The sequence below is a fragment of the Pleurodeles waltl genome, chromosome 1_2 (assembly GCF_031143425.1).
Source record: "Pleurodeles waltl isolate 20211129_DDA chromosome 1_2, aPleWal1.hap1.20221129, whole genome shotgun sequence".
Classification (NCBI taxonomy): domain Eukaryota; kingdom Metazoa; phylum Chordata; class Amphibia; order Caudata; family Salamandridae; genus Pleurodeles; species Pleurodeles waltl.
Genome location: NC_090437.1, coordinates 1,250,992,736 through 1,251,007,597, shown reverse-complemented (window position 1 = coordinate 1,251,007,597; position 14,862 = coordinate 1,250,992,736).

The window sequence follows — 14,862 nt, the reverse complement described above, 5'->3', positions numbered from 1 at the left end:
GTGCTATCATTACTAAGTGCCATGAATGGTGCTCTCCGGATTAGCCCGGATTTTTTGAAAATTTTGCTACCATCGTTAAAATACCATCGGTTTCTGTTCGCTCAGCGCTGGTTAACTTTTCCTTTCTTTCCTCTCTCACCTTTGCGCAGGACGTGTGTATTTGGACTTAACAGGGCCCAATACGGCTTTTTCAGTTACTACTAGAATTTTATGTACCCCATGTTCGAGAGATGCTACCATTTCCAATTTATATCCAGGTATTCTGGTGCTTAGTTTAGCACTTTTTCTAACTTTCATCGGTAGCTGGGCATTGCGGTGGCCTCACACTGTTAGCGACTCCCATTTTATGTTACAGATTTGAACCCAATACTCTTTTTGGAGGCACTTCAATACTACCTACCAGGCCGGATAGTCTAGGTACAGTTACTAGTCTAACATTTTCTGTATCACCAGTTTAAATTCTTCTCGAGCACGCTTTACCACAGACACAGGTTTTTTGATCACTGTGTACTTGGCATGTTAACACTATTTGCTATTTTGGGTTCATATTACCAATCTGGAGCACATTACCCTTTTGCCCTTCCTTGGACTTTGGCCGCTCTTTATCTGACTTTAGGGTTTTGCACTCAGGGTGTCCCTCTAACTAAATACAACCAGCATTGTCTCTGGACTTTGTTGTGCCATGTCTACCTTCTCTCTTTTCTGTTCACTTGGGCCGTACATCTCTGGCTACATTTGTTAACTTATATCCTTTTTTCTTTGTTAAAATTGTGTTACTTAGTTATGGGTATAATTACACACAAGTATGTTTATATTACTGTTTTGCAGCCTTGAGGAAGTCACCTGTGTGACGAAACACGTGTTGGCTGTGTTTGATGAACGCTTTGTCTGTATAAGGCAAACTGTGCCTTCAATTAAAGAAACTTCCTTCAATGAACTTGGGATATCTACGCATTCTTTCTTCAACTTCAGCAACTTACCAGGGATACTAATCCATGTTACTTGAATGTATTGTACCTCTGTGTGCTGTGGTCCCACTGTGCTACTTGTAGATTGACCTGGGAAGATAACTGGGTAGTAAGGACAGGAAATCATTGGTAAGTTTTCTTAGGTAAACTTGGACTTTTGTCCAATCTTTCACACATACAGCTTTTATGGCCTTTGTGAATTTGGCCTAGCTATTACAATATTGCTTAAGGTTAGGCTTTGTCACTACAGAAGGGTATACTTCTCAAAATTGTGACAAATGTCAATGTGTGAGTTATGTCTGGAAATCAGAGTGATAGCACAAATACATTTGGGATCTACGTCACCTGGAATTGGCTATTGAGATCAAAGGAGAAGACAGTCAGTACTTCCTTCTTGTACTCACGTACCTTGCTTGAACTGGACAACAACTACAGAATGTTCTCCTTTATATTACAGGGGCCTGGCTAGGCAGGAATACCAGTGAGAGGACCAAGAAGAGCATCTTGGAGATGTTGGCAGACATTGCCTCTTTCATCCATGGAAGAAGAAGAGGATTAGCGACAAGGACCATCTACAGGCAGGGGAGGGGTGCCCACCCGGATGGACACAACAGCAGACAATGGCCGGGTGGAGGCTGTGGAAACGGTAGGGGGACCTTAAACTGGACACCTCTGGCTGGGGTTTGGCCTTTCCCCAAGACAATGATGAACTTGACCTGCTGGGGGTGTCCCCAAAGCGGGAATCATCTACATCTGGGCCTCCCTCTGACCCCTCTCTACCACATGGAGCCTCTTGTGCATCATGGCACAAAGCTTCCACCTCTGCCATCAGTCCCCCTCCAAGTACCTGCCTCAGTCCCCTGAGGAGCCTCCATGTCCCCAACACCCCAAATCCCTCATGTTCCACCCAAACCCCTCCCAGTGTTGTGACCCCTGTGCCTGTACCCCAGGAAGGGATGGTGGCATCTAAGAGGGAGCAGGGTAGCTTCTCTCACCTCCTACAGCAGTTGAAGAACAGCGTAAATCCTGGGAGGAGATGACCGGTTCCTTGGATGCTATCAATTCCACCCTCACTTCCTTGGGTAAAGCCATGATTGCAGCCCTGTCTCGGCATCCCTCCCATACCACCCTCCATGTCTCTCCCTGTGCCTCCTCCCACTCAGTGTGTCCCAGTCCCGTGGAGTGTCAGGTCATCCACCGGCCAGCCAGGAAGCAGCCACCACTGCAGAGGATCTGATTGTCGTGCAGAAGGAGGATGACCAGGATGACAGTTGACTGGACACTACGATTCGAATGGACATTTGTTTTTGCCCCTGTTCATAGACTGATTTCCCTGACAGTCCCTAACATGATTTTTTTTTACTTTGTCCAACCCCCTCCATTCTCCGTGAAGAGCATTATTTTATTTTATTTCTCTTTACCCAATGGGCATTTTTTGTTCAAGTTTCTATCATATTTATATAAACATAAATGAAAACAGAAAACTGTGTTATGTAGCTCATAGTATGTGCTGAAACCAAAGTATGAAAGTATACGTCTGGAGTTGGTTAGCTGTGGCTTCCACATGACACAACTGTACACTGATGGTTCTAGTGATGTCTTACCCATGTTTTTGACACATATCTCGCCTACAGCTACATTAAGCATTTGACCATCCGCAACTAATGCTCAACTCAATTTTAAAGTGGAATATGTCTTATATTTACGGAGTGCTTTGCAAACATATGTTAAAGTGCTCATGGGGTATCTTGTGTCTTCTCAGCTTTGGTGGTTAAGATCTTTGCAGTGTGGCGTGTTTCCTGGGGTTCTTAGTTGCAGGTGGGTGTGGTTCCTGTACAGGGTGTTCTGCCTTTACTGGGGGTGGTGATCCCTGAACAGTGTGGGGGATTTGTCTGGACAGGGGCGTGGTGTTTCCTGTACAGTGTGGGGTTCTGCCTGGACAGGGGGTGGTGAACCCTATACAGTGCAGGAGTCTTCTTGGACAGGGGTTGGTGTTCCCTGTACAGTGTGGTGGTCTGCCTGGTCAGCCTGGTCAGGGAGTGGTAAACCCTGCACAGCGTCTCCCCACCTGCCCCTCTGTGACATTAGGGTGCTGCAATGCATGCTGACATCAATCAATCAATCAATCAGTGAATTTATAAAGCGCGCTATGTACCCGACAGGGTTTAGAGGCGCTGGGGAGGGGGGGGGGGGTGCTGCTAGCGTTCGAAGAGGCATGTCTTGAGGAGTCTCCTGAAGCTGAGGAGGTCCTGGGTCTGGCGTAGTGAGGTGGGGAGAGAGTTCCAGGTCTTGGCGGCGAGGAAGGAGAAGGATCTGCCGCCAGAGGTCTTGCGCTGGATTCGGGGGACGATGGCGAGGGCGAGGTTGGCAGAGCGGAGTTGACGTGTGGGGACGTAGAAGTTGAGTCTGGTGTTCCGGTAGGTGGGTCCGGTGTTGTGTAGTGCCTTGTGTGCGTGGGTGAGGAGTTTGAAGGTGATCCTTTTTTCCACAGGGAGCCAGTGGAGGTCCTTCAGGTGGGGGGAGATGTGACATCGGCGGAGTATGTCGAGGATCAGGCGGGCGGATGCGTTCTAGATGCATTGGAGTCGTTTGATGTCTTTCGTTGGGATGCCTGTGTAGAGTGTGTTGCCGTAGTCAAGTCTGCTACTGACGAGGGCTTGAGTCACCGTCTTCTTGGTTCCTGTTGGAATCCACTTGAAGATCCTGCGGAGCATGCAGAGGGTGTTGAAACAAGAAGAGGAGACGGCGTTGATCTGTTTGGACATGGTGAGAGCAGAGTCGAGGACGAAGCCGAGGTTTCGTGCGTGGCTGGCTGTGGTGGGTGGGGGTCCGAGGGCGGTGGGCCACCAGGAGTCGTTCCAGGCCGAGGGGGTGCGTCCGAGGATGAGGACTTCCGTCTTGTCGGAGTTGAGCTTCAAGCGGCTGTTGCTCATCCACTCGGCGATGGATTTTAGTCCCTCATGGAGGTTGGTTTTGGCGGTGAGCGGATCTTTGGTCAGGGAGAGGACGAGCTGGGTGTCGTCGGCGTAGGAGATGATGCTAAGGTTTTGTTGACGGGCCAGTTGTGCGAGGGGGATCATGTAGATGTTGAACAACGTTGGGCTAAGAGAGGAGCCTTGGGGGACGCCGCAGATGAGGTTGGTGGCTTTGGAGCGGAAGGGTGAGACTCGGACTCTCTGGGTTCTGTCGGAGAGGAAGGATGAGATACAGTTAAGGGCTTTGTCTTGGATGCCGGCTTCGTGGAGACGGGTTAGCAGGGTGCGGTGGCAGACTGTGTCGAAAGCGGCTGATAGGTCAAGGAGGATGAGGGCTGAGGTTTCGCCGTTGTCCATTTGTTGTCTGATGTCATCTGTGGCGGTGAGGAGTGCGGTCTCAGTGCTGTGGTTTCGTCTGAATCCAGATTGTGAGGGGTCTAGGATGGAGTTGTCTTCTAAGAAGTGGGCGAGTTGTGCGTTGACGATCTTCTCGATGACTTTCGCTGGAAAAGGGAGGAGAGAGATCGGTCGGAAGTTTTTGAGATCGTTGGGGTCAGCCTTGGGTTTCTTGAGGAGGGGTTGGATTTCTGCGTGCTTCCAGTTGTCCGGGAAGGTGGCGGTGTTGAAGGAGAGGTTGATGATCTTGCGGAGTTTGGGGGCGATGGTGGCGTCGGCTTTGTTGAATACGTGATGTGGGCACGGGTCCGTGGGAGAGCCTGAGTGGATGGAATTCATGGTTGTTAGGGTTTCGGCGTCGTCTACTTGGGTCCAGGTGGTGAGGCGGCAGGCGTGGGAGGAGTCGTCGGGGGTGGGGTCTGGCGGAGGTGCGGTGTTGAAGCTGTCGTGGATGGCTGCGATTTTCTGGTGGAAGAAGGTGGAGAGATCGTCGCAGAGTTTCTGGGAGGGAGGGACGTCGTTGACGTTGGCGTTAGGGTTGGAGAGTTCCTTCACGATGCAGAAGAGTTCTTTGCAGTCGTGGGCGTTGTTGTTGAGGCGTTCTGTGAAGTGAGCGCGCTTGGCCAGTCGGATCCGTTGGTGGTGTTCACGGTTGGCGTCCTTGAGGGTAACAAGGTTGTCGGGTGTGCGCTCGAGGATCCATTTCTTCTTGAGTTTCTGGCAGGTGCATTTGGAGGTGGTCAGTTCGTCTGTGAACCAGGCTGTTTTTTTCTTTTCTTGGTTGGCGGTGGGTTTCTTGAGTGGGGCTAAGGTGTTGGCGTAGTTGAGGATCCATTGATGGAGGTTGATGGCGGCGGTGCTCGGGTCGGTGGGTTCGGGTGGTGGGTATTTGGCGAGTGTGCTGGTTAGTTGGTCTTCGGTGACTTTTCCCCAGCGGCGGTGAGGCGGTAGAGGGATGCGGTGATGTTCGGTGTTTTTCTTGAAGGTGAAGTGGACGCAGTGATGGTCGGTCCAGTGGAGTTCGGAGGTGTGGCTGAAAGAGATGTGGTTGCTTGAGGTGAAGAGTGGGTCAAGCGTGTGTCCGGCGATGTGGGTGGGAGTGTTGACCAGTTGACGGAGTCCGAGGTTGAGGAGGTTGGTGGTCAGTGATGCGGTGTTGGCGTCGTTGTTGTTTTCCAGGTGGAAGTTTAGATCTCCCAGGAGGATGCAGTCTGGAGAGGCGAGGGCGTGGGTGCTTGCGAGGTCGAAGACGGTGTCGCTGAAGTGGGCTCTTGGTCCTGGAGGGCGGTATATGAGGGTTCCTCTGAGGGTAGTGTTGGGGTCCGTGTGAATCTGGAAGTGGAGGTGTTCGGCCGTCTTGAGGGTGTCGTCCGTGTGGATCTTGAGGGTAGATTTGTGGGCGATGGCTATCCCTCCGCCGATTCCGTTGGTGCGATCTCTTCTGGTGATCTTGTATCCGTCAGGTATGGCGATGGCGATATCAGGGGCCGAAGAGTCGTTCCACCAGGTTTCGGTCAGGAAGGCCACGTCTGGGGCGGTGGTGTCGAGCAAGTCCCAGAGCTCGATGGCGTGTTTTCGTGCGGAGCGTGTGTTGAGGAGGATGCAGTGCAGGTGGTTTGTGTTGGTTGTTGCTGGCTTCGTTGTTCTGTTGCAGGAGAAGTTGCAGGTGCGGCAGGAAAAAGCTCCTTTGGTGTGCTTCGGGGTGGCCAGGAAGCACTCTGTGGAGGGGCCAGGGTTGAGGGCGAGGAGTTCACGGGCCGAGTATCGGAAGCAGGAGGTGCGGGGGGTGTGAGGACCAGGGCTGGTGGCACTGGGCGCGGTCCAGGCGCGGACGGGCGCAGACGGGCTTGCCTCTGGCGCGCCAGCGGCGCGGACGCGCAGCGCCAGCCATTAAGAAGGGAGGGGGGAGGGAGGAGCAGATGGGAGGGGGGAGGGAGCGGCGAATGGGGGCGTGAGGGGGGCGGGCCGCAGGGAGGCAGCGGCAGGGAGCGGAGAGCAAGGGGGAGCGCACAAGGGGCGAAAACACGAAAAACAAGGCACAAAAAAGTCGGGCACAATTTTAAAAACAGTCACAATTTGAAAACAGTCACAGAAATACACTAATGGCACAGTATACAATCGGGGAAACAGCAATCAGAGGGGCACAACGGGGGCAGATGCGCAGGAGGCGAGGCGCTTGAAAACAGTAAAAACGCACTTACAGGACGGCGAAAAGTGGCACAAACAGAAGGGGCACGACGGGGGCAGAAGCGCAAGGAGGCAAGGCGCTGAAAAATGAGAAAAACACTTACAGGACGGCGGAAAGCGGCACACGGTTCAAGTGAAGCTTACTAGAGCCCACTAGACACCAGGGATGAGGCGCAGGAGGATGCCTGCGGGTGGAGGAGGGCCTCGAACACGCTAGCAGCAGCGTGGGCGGGGGTCAGAGGCAGGAGACAGCAGGTTGGTGCTGCGGACGTGGGGGGCGAGCTCTAGACCTAAAACAGGTCAGAGGTCGCTCACTCGCGACACGCAGCGCCAGCCATTAAGAAGGGAGGGGGGAGGGAGGAGCAGCTGGGAGGCGGGAGGGAGGGGCGAATGGGGGCGCGAGGGGGGCGGGCCGCAGGGAGGCAGCGGCAGGGAGCGGAGAGCAAGGGGGAGCGCACAAGGCGCGAAAACACGAAAAACAAGGCACAAAAAAGTCGGGCACAATTTTAAAAACAGTCACAATTTGGAAACAGTCACAGAAATACACTAATGGCACAGTATACAATCGGGGAAACAGCAATCAGAGGGGCACAACGGGGGCAGATGTGCAGGAGGCGAGGCGCTTGAAAACAGTAAAAACGCACTTACAGGACGGCGAAAAGTGGCACAAACAGAAGGGGCATGACGGGGCAGAAGCGCAAGGAGGCAAGGCGCTGAAAAATTAGAAGAACACTTACAGGACGGCGGAAAGCGGCACACGGGTCAAGTGAAGCTTACTAGAGCCCACTAGACACCAGGGATGAGGCGCAGGAGGATGCCTGCGGGTGGAGGAGGGCTTCGAACACGCTAGCAGCAGCGTGGGCGGGGGTCAGAGGCAGGAGACAGCAGGTTGGTGCTGCGGACGTGGGGGGCGAGCTCTAGACCTAAAACAGGTCAGAGGTCGCATCAAAATCTCTTTTCCCACCTGAGCAGGAAGCAGCAGGTAAGGCACTTTCTGCTCTGGTGGGGAAAACAGGCTCGAAAGGCCTCCCCAGCCTTTAGGATGGCCTTGTTCGAAAGGGAATATTCTCCTCTTTCAAACAAGGCCTTCCTGAAATGGTTTCCTGGCTGTGGAATGCAGCCATGCTGCGATCCATGGTGAGGAGACCCCACTAGACACCAGGGATTATACTTAGGAGGGGTCTGCCCCCTCTGCAAATGGGCCCCCCCTCAGGGCATATTGTTTGAAAAACAAATGTTAGTTTACCCCTGGAGGGGAGCAATCGTGCACCCCTAGGGGTTGAAAATAAACAAAAAGTTTAAAAAAATGAAAAATGAAACTGACAGGGGGTCGCCTGTGAGCAGGGCTGACCCCAGGTGGGGGCACGATCGCCCCCCAGGGAAAACATACAGCCAATATATATATATATATATATATATATATATATATATATATATATATATATATATGTATAAATATATATATATATATATGGAGATCACTTTTGTCAATGCACATGTGGTTTCCCTGGGGGCTGCAATGTGGGAAACCACACCCACATATAAAAGTGATCTCTGGGTGGTAGTGAGGGAATCTGAGGAGGAGGTCAAGAGAGTGGGAGCACCAATAATGATAGCAGACTGGGCGCCACAAGTGCAAAAAACTGTGACAATAGGTATGTGACAAGGTGAAGTAATAGTGTGTATTTTTTGTTTTTTGATTGTCTTGAGACAATTTGCTGATTAAGGGAAAAAGCCAAGGTAAGGTGACTGACCTTTATTGTTGCATGCATCACACACCCAACAGCAATTTTGTGACTGTCTACATAGGCTAGTGTTTTAGAGGGTCAGTTTAGCCAGTAGCAGAGATGGTGACCGCTGCTCAACCCCTAACTCGGGTTATGGAGGACAGCTCCGACGTAGGACCAGAGGCTGAAACAACAGATACTGAGACAGCTTCTGAGGGATAGGACAATGGAGCAGACTCTGAGAGTGATTTTTCAGTCGGATGAGTCCCATCCAACATCTCCACTCCCAGTGATTCTGAGGGAAGTGATGAGGACAGTCGTGCTGTCCCTTCGCAAGCACAGTCTGTGCAGCGGGACACTAGTGGGTTAGCTCAACCCAGAGAGCATGTGCATGCAGCGGCAAGCACAGAGAGAGTGCTCTCTTGGCAGCTCCCCACTTAAGTTCAGTCTCAAATTCCACAGCCCAAATCATTCAGTGGAAACATCAAAATGATCTATCACAAAACAACTTGGTTTTGTAAGGCAGGCACCTGCGTTTTTGGTCCTGGGCTCGGCGTCCATATAGGGAAACCTACCAAACCCAGACATTTCTTGAAACTAGTCACCCAGTGGAGTCCACAGAGATGTAGCTTGTGTGGATTCCCCAAAGTTTTCTTGCCCAGAATACCCTGCAAATGTGAAATGTTGAATAAAAACTCTATTTTTTCTTGCATTTCTGTCACACAAACTACAGGAATTTGCAGGTATCCACAAAATTCCTACCACCCAGTGTTTCCCCACCTGTCCTGATAAAAACGCTATCACACTTGAGTGCCTGTACCTGGTTCCTGCGTCAGGAATGAATCACCCCAAGTTCAACAGTTTCTCTCATGTAAGGACTAACATTGACTGTTGTGTGATCCATTCCTGTCATGGGCACTAGGCCTACCCACACAAGTGAGGTACCATTTTTATCAGGAGACTTGGGGGATTGCTGGGTGGAAGGAAGTTTGTGGCTCCCCGCAGATTCCAGAACTTTCCATTGCCGAAATGTGCAGCAAAAGTGTTTTTTTAGCCAAATTTTGAGGTTTGCAATGGATTCTGGGTAACACAAGTCCCACAAGATTCCCCATTTTGGATTCCCCTAGGTGTCTACTTTCCATAAATGTATAGTTTTGGTAGGTTTCCCCAGGTGCCGGCTGAGCTAGAGGCCAAAATCCACAGCTAGGCACTTTGCAAAAAATGTGTCCATTCTTATTAGAAACATGTGATGTGTCCATGTTGTGTTTTAGGGCATTTCCTATAGCAGGCACTAGGCCTACCCACACAAGTAAGGAGTCATTTGTATCAGGAGACTTGGGAGAGTGCTGGATAGAAGGACGTTTGTGACTCCCCTTAGATTCCAGAACTTTGCACCACCGAAATATGAGGAAAATATGTTTTTTAGGTCCGATTTTGAGGTTTGCAAAGGATTCTGGATGACAGAACCCAGTGAGAGCCCCAGAAGTCATCCCATCCTGGATTCCACTAGGTGTCAACTTTCCATAAATGTACAGGTTTAGGTAGGTTTCCCTAGGTGCTGGCTGAGCTCAAGCCCAAATTCCACAGCTGGGCGCTTTGCGAAAAGCACATCATTTTTCAATGAAAAAGTGTGTTGTGTCCATGGTGCGTTTTTGGGTGTTTCCTGTCGCAGGCACTTTTCCTACCCACACAAGTAAGGTACCATTTGTATCAAGAGACTTGGGGGAATACAGAATAAAAGAACAAGTGTTATTGCCAATTGTCTATCTCCATATTTTTGCCTTCCAAATGTAAGGCAGTGTGTTAGAAAAAAGTCATTTTGAGAAATGCCCTGCAATTCACATGCTAGTATGGGGACCCCCGAATACAGAGATGTGAAAATAACCACTGTTTCTAAACTCCTTATCTTGTGCCCATTTTGGAAATACGAGGTTTCCTTTATATCTATATTTTACCAAATTAATTTCTGTATACCCGGTACACAAGGAAAACCCATTGCAAGGTGCATCTCATTTATCGGCTCTGAGTAGCTTGGGTTCTTGATGAATCTATGAGACCTATATATTCCTGCAGCCAGAAGGATCCAGCAATCATAACGATATATTGCTTTAAAAAATATATCATAGCTGGAAAAAGTTATGGAAGAAAACATAGTCAGAAAGAGTTGTTTTTATTCAACTTAATGTCAATATTTTTTTATTTCAACTGAAAATATTGAAGGCTCTACACAAATGACCCCTTGCTGAATTCAGACTTTTGTCTCCTTTTCAGACATGTTTCCAGGATCCACCATCGGTTTCACACCCATTTCTGTCACTAATGGAAGAAGGCTGAAAGCACAAAAAATAGTAAAAATTAGGTTTGTCCCAGTAAAATGCTAAAACTGTTTTGAAAAATGTGGTTTTCTGATTCAAGTCCGTCTGTTCCTGGAAGATGGGTAGATGGTGATTTTATCACCACAAACCCTTTGTAGATCCCATTTGAAGGGGAAAAAAAACAGATGATTTCTTCTGCAGCACTTTTTCCCATTTTTCCTCCAAAAAACGAATTTTAGCTGTATATTGCTCAGTCTCCTCCAGGGGAACCCACAAACTCCGGATGGCACTAGAATACCAAGGATGTTGGAAAAAAGGACACAAATCTGGTGTGGACAGCTTATCTAGACAAAAAATTATGGTGGCCTAAGTGTGAAATATACTATGTAGCAGAAAAAGGGCTTAGCAGGCCCAGCAGTTAAGTGCTTAGTATATTTTATGTGAAGATAAAGATATAGAGTTTGGGGTCTCTGAACTCACTACTTAAAAATACATATTTTGGTAAAGTTGGTTTTTAGATTGTCAGTTTGAAAATGCCACTTTTAGAAAGTGGGAATTTTCTTGCTTAACCATTCTGTGCTTATGCCTGCTTGTGTATTCTATGTCTGAGTCAGAACGACAGTTAGGCTGTTGTGAATTCCCTCTAGACAGTGACACAAAGGGAGCTGGGGTGTGGCCTGCATATCCTGATGAGTCTCCTGGGTTAGAGTGGGTAGGGAGTAGCTGACACTGCACCTGAGTGAAATTCCATGATCATTGGGGACACTTGTGATACTTTCCCAGAGTGATAGGACCAAGTACACCTGGGCAGGCACAAACACCTTACACCTCCGGAGGTGAGGCATATTGACTTGTAACATATAGACTTCCTGTACTGACCTACACAAAATCCAACTACATGACGGTCAATATGAACACTTAGGTGGGGACTGTACACTTATATGTTTGGTTGACCTATCATTTGCCAACATGTCAGGATGTGGTAGACTGTTATGAGCCATATATGAGCATATGGGGATGGGTAACTTTGACAATAGACACACACCACATACTGCTGACATTTACACCACAGTTTAGGAGCATAAGCATTTAGCAAAGTCATTTTTATGTATCCTTACCAGTGTCAGACATCCCCCCAATGTGTGCTGCCTGACCAGATGTCACACCCATACATGTTGTAGGGGTCACTGCAGGCTGGGTCTTTATGGACAACGTCACAGGGCCTACAATGATATGTGCATGTCAGTTAAATACTAGTTGACACGTGATACACAACATTATCTACTTCATTTGCCGTGTTTGGCACAGTTTATGAATTCCATGTGATATATCTATGAGTTAACTCATAAAAATGATAATGCGCTCCCCTGGCCACATTTGCATACCAGTTGGTGCTGATAGTATCGGTCTTTGTGCTCCATGATGTTGCATCCCTGATGGGGCAGAGACCTGTGCTCCAGTGTGTGACTGTTCTCTGGTTTATGTGGCAACAAAAGGGAAAGCTCATCAGACACAACCAAGATATTTTGATTATGTGCAACCTGTCACATAACTACACATTTGCATCTACATGCCAACAGCAGTGGTAAATGAATGAGGGACATGATATATTGCCATGTACCAATGCTAAGTGGAAGAGGCAACAGTGATAGGCCAATGTTTGGGATTGAGGGCTTGTAATTTGCAATTGCCATCACAAAGGATTCTGGTACTTGTAGTGGAATGTAATAGCTGAGATACACGAGGGTCTGTCACCCTGCAGATTGCACTTACTCGGGACAACATTGATGGTCAAATGTTTTGGTATCACAAGCATTACTCATTTGGTGCCTATTAGACCTGGCATCCTTAGTGTGGTTTCCCCTGTCTTTTTGTTGCTGCTTCCTGTGTTTTTGACTGTGTTCTGGACTCTGTTTTTGCTGGGTTTTGATACTTGATTTATTAGTAAGTCCCTAGTAAAGTGCACTAGATGTGCCCAGGGCACCTAAATCAAATGCTACTAGTGGGCCTGCAGCACTGATTGTGCCAGCCACATGAGTAGCCCTGTAAACATGCTTCAGACCTGCCACTGCAGTGTCTGTGTGTGCAATTTTGCAGTGCCAATTTGACCTGACAAGTGTACCCACTTGCCAGGCCCAACCTTCCATATTACTTCATGTATGTCACCCCTAAGGTAGGCGCTAGGTAGCCCCATGGGCAGGGTGCAGTGTATTTAAAAGGTAGGATATGTACTGGTGTGTTTTACATGTCCTGATAGTGAAATACCGCCAAATTTGTTTTTCACTATTGCAAGGCCAATCTCTCCCACAGGTTAACATGGGGACTGCCTTTAAAAATATTTTTACGTGCAATTTCCCATTGACAGCACATAGAGATATGGAGTTTGGGGTCTCTGAACTCACAATTTAAAAATGCTTCTTTTGGTAGAATTAGTTTTTAGATTGTCTGTTTGAAAATGCCACTTTTAGAAAATGGGCATTTTCTTGCTTAACCATTCTGTGCCTCTGCCTGCCTGTGGAACCCACGTCTGGGTCAGACTGACAGTTGGGCTGTTTGTGAATTACCTCTAGACACTGACACAAAGGGAGCTGAGGAGTTCCCTGCATATTCTGGTGAGTCTCCTGTGTTAGAATGGGGAGGGAGGAGCTGACACTTACACATGTCATCACACAATGCAGTCTCTAACTCCCTGGTGTCTGTCTGAGGCCAGGCCTGGGCAAGAGAGGATCTTGTGAACAACTGAGACTTCCTTTGAAGTTTGTCTAATTAAAAGGCAGAATTGAGTATAAGTAGTGGAACCAAAACCCCAGATTTTTAGAATACTTCTGGATCAAGAGGAACCTCTGTCAAGGAGAAGAGCAGAAGAGCTGAAGGAGGAGTACTGCCCAATTGCTGTGTGTGCAAAGACTGCACTTTGCTGTGTATCCTGCTTGGAAAGCTTCTCCAAAGGCTTGACCTGAGTCACTGGGGCATCAAATACTTAATCTGCCAGCACCTGGGATCTTTTGCTGAGACCCCTACCCTGCCAAGTGGTGCCATGTCCAGCCCATGGGCCCTGCAAAGGAGAAGCTGGCGAATTCAAGGAGAAAATCCACACACCAGAGCCATGCAACAGAAAAATCAATGCAGCGTCTGCACTATGGGTGAAAAATTGATGCATCACCAGTAAAATCGACGAATCGCTGATTCAGCATGGATTCATCATCCCTGGGAATCAAATCTTCAAACATCACCATACAGAGCCGAGGCTACGCACCTGGAATTGATTCACGGCCTCCCTTGTGAATAAAGAATTGACGCACGGCCTTACTTGTGAGTAAGGAATTGATGCATTGCTTGCTTTCCTGATGCACTGTCACCCTTGCAGCCCTTGCAGCTTTATTTTTGACGCACACCAGGTACTTTGTGCTAAAATAACACATCTATTGATTCCTATGGATTAAACCTCTTTATACTTTAAAAATTCATATCTTTGCTTTGTATGTTGAATTTTTTTCATTTTTTTTCTTGTTTGATTTAGATAAATATTGGCTATTTGTCTAAATGGGCATGTGTGGAATCATTTTGTGGTGTTTTCCCCATGTTCATGTGTGTGCTGGTACGAACACTTTGAGATAGGCCTGACTGCTTGTACCAAGCTACCAGGGGGGGTAAGCAGGGGTTATCCTAGGTGTGTATCTAATTACCCTGACTAGAGTGACGGTCCCTGCTTAGAGAGAGTGCAAACTGACTGTCAACCAGAGACCCCATGTCTAACAGTGTCATTGTTAGTATCATCACATATTCCCCGGCACCACTTTGAGGTCATCACTTACAGGCAGCCCATGGAGCAGATAGGGATCCATGGAGGAGAGCACATCCCTTTCAAGTGGTGTGAGTCAGAGGTGGACTCCAGTTTGTACACCTGGGAGAGCTCCTTCACCAACTCTTCTCATCCTGCCACTTCTTCTTGATGTAATTCACAGTTTGTATGTCCTTCCCCATTGTGGTGGCCACTGCCAAAAGGCTGCCTTCTGTGATGAACTGCTGCTGTAGGGTGGGAGACCATGCAGTTTCTTATAGCGCCTCACAATAAATTTCAGTATCATGGTGCTCTCCTCCTCTGTATAGTTTATTTTTCTCCTAGTGGGCATCATTATTTTCAGAGCATGAAGGCACAGTGTGGTTGTGGAGAAACCAGACCCTTGCTTGTGTGCTGCTTGTATCTAGTTTTGGAGCTGGATTGCCAGTGGGATTGATAATGTGCAGGTGCATGTAATTATACTGATTCCAGCCCATGGTCAATGATCCACCC